Here is a 5,507-nt window from a genome sequence, read left to right as displayed (position 1 = left end):
ACTGTTAGAACTTTACAACCAAATCTAAACATCACATATTGAAGTCCCATCTGAACTGGGACACTGCTTCTTCTTGAACGGCCTTGGTCTAGCAAATGACTTTAAGGAGCTGCAGCACACCAAGAAAGAGGTCGGAGAGCAAGATCCTTCTTCGGTTTTATAATCCTCTCATTGTCAGCCTTTCATTAACTCAAAACAGACATAGGCTTGCTTGTTAATGCTTTCAGTTTCTGGGGAGTGATCCGCACTGACAAATGCTATAGCACTGTAATTCTCCTTAGCTTAGTACTTACACTGTCATTGTCTTCGTGGTGAAATTTTCTCAGTGAAGCCTTAAAATGTGGATTTTCAGTTAGTCTTTTATTGAGTCAATTTTCTGAGATCTTTCTTTGGCTTCATTGACTTTTAACAGAAGTGAATTTCTATTTCAAGTAAGTTCGGACACCCTTTACTATACATATAAAAGTTTTTCTGTACTCAGTATAGGCTTTTCAGAATTAAATTATCCTTAAAGTGTGGGTTTGCATTTATATAGTAGAAGACATGGGTATTTTTCTTTAATGATACAGGTCTTTGCTTTTTTCAGCTGATGAGGAATACCCAGAAAAGCAAAAGTTTCCAGCACTTAGATCATTCAGGTGGGAACGAATTGTTAAATTAAAAAATGCAAGCAATTAAATACTTAGATTTTCTAGGACTTTATGCTTTCCAGTCTTGCTATTGTTGATTAAAAATGACAAATATGATGTAGGACCTTTTTAGAAAAGAAACCAGGAGAAATAATTTTTTAAAAATCTTATTTTTACCTGGTGCATTCATATCATTTAATGCTGACACTCCCATATCTCAAAAGGGATAAAGACAAAAACAAACTTGCAAAGGTGAGAAAATTACCCTTATCTATACAGAATAGATACTATTCAAAAAGCTGTGTAGACTTCAGTTAGGAAGAGGCAAATGAAAACCGTGAATGTTATGAAAAGAGTGTATACAGTATAGGGTGACTACAGGAGTACTAAGATGAACTGTGCACATGACAGCAAATCTTTTTCAAAGATAAAATAATTAAACTGCAGAACTAATTGTAAGACTGCAGATGCAAACAAACAAACAAACAAAAAATTATATAAATGATTAAGCACATTCATGGAGGAAAAGCCCATGAAGGGGTATTAAGCACAAAAACAGTGAATACGCCTCCAGCTCTAGAGCACCCTCTGTTAAAAAATGCCAAACATCTGGAGAGTTCTTTTTTTTTTCTTTTTTTTTTTTTTTTTTCCCCCTTGCTCATTTCCTATATTCAATCTATACCTGTATGCTACAGTCTTCTGTCAGAAGTTAAGATACTGATCTGCAAAGGGTTTAGTCTAGCTCATTCCATGGTCTGCCATGTCATTAATCAGCAGCACTGTACCCCAGAACAGTCAGCCCTGTGCCCATTTCATTTACGGTGGTTGTTGATTGAATTGAAATGTATTGGGAACACCTATGGATTTTGTCTCTGTGATAAACGGAGCATCATCGACATCTTCTAAGATGCTGGCAGCCAGCAATAATGTTCTCTCTCATTCAGTAACTGTGTCCTGAAAACTAGTCGCCCAGGGCATAGGAAATCTGCCTCTCGTTGACTCTCCAGGTGGCATGGAAAACTCAGATCTGAAGCTATCATCTGCAAAAGGAAATGCCATCACTACCAAGGTAGAAGCTATTCTATTGTGGAAGAGATGAAATAAGTCTCTTTTTCCTACAAGTTTCTCCACTTCGTCTGCATTCTTCCATGCCTTCTGTACTCAGAGTGAAGTCTTATCCACAGACAAAAGTTAATAGCCAGTGGTCAAGCTGCTGATCACGCAGAGCTTGCTGGGTCTGTTTTCAAGCATTGTTAATATATTTTAGTCACCAGCTGATTAATGTTAAGTAAGCAATCATTAATTTGAACACAGGATAGAATCCCTTAGGATAGCCTTGAATGTGTTGATTAAGATATTCTCTGTGAAGGGTTTCATTTGAATACTCTCACAAGGAGAATGATCTGAATACTTAGAAACCCAGCTGGCTACTATCAGAGAGCTGTTCTGGCCTCTGAAACCTGGTAAGAGGATGTTTTCTGGTTTGATACCTGGGTGACAGAAACTAGAAACTTCCTGGCATGTATTTGGTTGGCCTGAACATCACCTTTCAAGTAATAAGAAACTCATATAATAAATTCCTGTTATTATATTCTGCAATCATTATGGAAGAGATAATTACAGAAATCTCTTAATTTCAGTTAAGATATGAAGTAGTTCATAATATTAGAAGAAAGAAAAATAATAATCTCACTGATTCTGCTTTCTGTCAGTACTGAAGATCCTTCCTTACAGCTTTTATGGATTCAGTGAATCTGTTTTATCTCAGGCTAACAGTTCATTCATATCAGCGTAATTACAGTGTTTTCAGTACAGATATTATTTATCTATTTACCTAGAATGCAAGTGAGATCATAAAAATACACTACATTTCCAGAAATACTCATTAATATCTGCCAACTCTTCTTTTAATTTTAATACAATTTTATTTTATTATATCTTTAAAACCGGATATATATGCTTTTTCTTCATGTGCTCATTCACTTTAATTTAGAACATGGGGGAGGAAAAAATCTATAAAAAGACATCCCAATCTAATTGGTTTTGTCCAGCTCTACTATTGATATTGACTATTGTGAATACTAAGACATAATTATGACTCTAATTAAAATTTTAAATAAATAAGCACTCTGTATTGAAAGTCAAATTATAATAATGTGATTTTTACTGAAGCAGGGCAAATACACAGTGCTCTAAGACTATGCATGAATTAAACATGAGACTTTATGGATGACTTACCCTAATTTGAACAACCCAAGTGAATAAAGGAAAATACTGTAACTAGATTTCTGTGGGAGAAAAACAACAAGATTCAGATTTGTGATCACTCCCTTTAACACAGACGTTCCTACTATATATCTATATGCTGAAAAAATGTCTCATAACAAAAGCTGGATTTTCCACCTACATGTAAAATAAACTTTGGTTTCTTCTTTCACTTAATGCTGTTATTTTCATTTCTGTATGTTTATTCCCAGTTCTTTGTAATTTGCTTTGAGGAAAAGCCATTCTCTTTAACGGGACTCTGAAAAGTCATTGTGGAAATAAAATGTTTAAAAGCAATAATCCTGGAGATAAAAACAAGAGACGTGTACAGATCTAAAACTGTAGATCAAGCAAAAGAAATTGTGCCAACAGTTGCTTAGATAGATATTTTGGGTTCAAAATGCAAAATATTAAGGGCCACATATCCCAGATGCCAGCTTTTTCAGGTTAAGTTTGTATCTGTACTTTTTAGCTCAGTGTTCACAACTATTAGGTGCAAGGTCAGGATCCCCCACTTTTTCACAGGCTTATTTGTTGGCCTCTTATTTGAGAGATGTCCAGAAAGATAATACACCGGGTGGCCCTATGAGAACTGTCCTTTTTCCCCCGCAATTAGAGGTAGTACTGGGTGCGGTCTTCCAAGAAATGATAAAATCCCTTCATTTTGTGAGGCACTTTACCTTTTGTCATTCTCTCATCTCCATCCTTTCCAGGCTGGATAGTCCTCTGGTGCTCCAGCAGGAATATTAACCCAGCACCTGCACTGCAGACAACTGCAGTTGAATCCATAACTTGATTATTTATGGTCGTGTGAAAGAGAATGAAGTGCAAGTTATAGATTCAAATACTTAGAGACTAACATCGCAGAAAGCAAGTCTGAGTATTCAAAGGCAGGCAGATATAGTGCAGAAAAGTTAAATCAAGAAAAAGTGTGGGCACTGAAGAGATCAGGACTAACTTGTATAGCAGTGGGGAGTATAGGACTGGAAAATGGATCTCTGCCTTTTTTCTGCAGTGATCTTCACCTTTCTGCAGCTCAAGGTGAACCTTCAGATAATACAAAATCTCCAGAAGTCCCTTGCAGAAGATCTTTTATGAAGAACTGGTGATTTCAAGCAGAACCTGAACGTAGGGCATAGTTATGCAGATATCTGTGTTAGCGTTAAGTGGCTGCTCTAATAACCTCAAAGCATTAATATGCTTATTTGACTCTTGACTAATGTGAAGATATGTGTCAAGTTGACCTCTGTGTGTGCTGGCAATTCCCTATATAACTCCCTTGCCAACTCCCTCATTGCCTTGGCAAGATAAGGGCAGTCCACCTCCCTTCACTTGTGAGACAAGTCACAGTTTACGATCACGATTGCAACAAAACTCATGTACAGGTGAGCAGATATCCCAGCCTATGTTGAACCTCAACACAGACAGGTTACTGCACAACATGCTGCAAACCTGACAAGAGAAGTCCATCTGATGCTGTCCATGTGAAGGGTTTCCATCATCCAAGGGACATAAATTTATATAATCTATCTCCTGTACATTCTACCTATTTATAAGTTCCACTCTTATCTGTGTATCAGTGCCAAGCAGCTTTATTCCAACCCTCAGTGTCTACACCAGTACATGATGACATTTCAAACAGTACTAGAGTTTAGAGAACTAATCTGCAAATAGTTCAGTGAAGTTTTGTAAAGATATTTAGAGAAATAAACTGGGTCCATACTACCTATACTTTATTTAATTTTACTGACCGAACTCCACTGATCACCATGGAAACTGAGATCTCCTTACTGGTACTGACTTAAATACGGGTGTCTTGATCTCAAACTGAATGAGCAAAGCCAGATATAAAATAGGTTAGGGAAGACTAGAAAGTGGAGCTGAGGAATCTGGGTGAGAAGAGAGGTTTCAGTAAGATATATTGGGCCAGAAAGCAATCTGTGAGAAGTGAACATGTAAGACCTCTATACGATCTTGTTACTATAAACAACTTGTGTGAGTTCTGAAGGACTTATGGATTGTTCGATTTGTATAGTACACAATGAATCACCTAAGTAACTGACAAACTTACATTGTCATTTCAGAAAGACAGCTCCTAGGGCACTAAAAGGTTAAAGCAATGCCACAGTTTGTACTCTCATGAAGAATATTCCTCATAAAAAGTTTTTACTTTGGTTAAAGAAATGAAAACCAGCAATTAAAGACCACTTCTTTCATTGTCCTCACTTTGACATCCTGGTTCCTAGGGCAAATCTAAACAAAATAACTTTTTTTTTTTTTTTGTTTTTGCAGCCTTCCTAAGTAAATAAAAATAGAGACAAAACCAAAAATATGGTTATTTTTGCATAATTTCCAGCGATTATACTGTTCCAGGAGCTTGCAACACTGCTGAGAAGCGAAAGCAAATAGAAACCGTGTCTTAGTGGGTGCCACTAGGAGGCAGATCTTCTGGACACTAATGATAAATCTCTCAGGTCTGTTCACCGACATTGAAAGGAACCCTTAAAACTGACAACACAGACATTCCCCACTGCAGATAGTCATGCTGTAAAATCAAGCAGAGATCAAAGAGGATGAGCATGGTCAAAACCCTGGAAGATATTGCCATGGTGT

This window comes from Athene cunicularia, assembly GCF_003259725.1.
Source record: "Athene cunicularia isolate RWA chromosome 2 unlocalized genomic scaffold, athCun1 chr2_part1, whole genome shotgun sequence".
Lineage (NCBI taxonomy): Eukaryota > Metazoa > Chordata > Aves > Strigiformes > Strigidae > Athene > Athene cunicularia.
The sequence above is the reverse complement of the archived record's forward strand: the minus strand, read 5'-3'. Positions refer to the sequence as shown.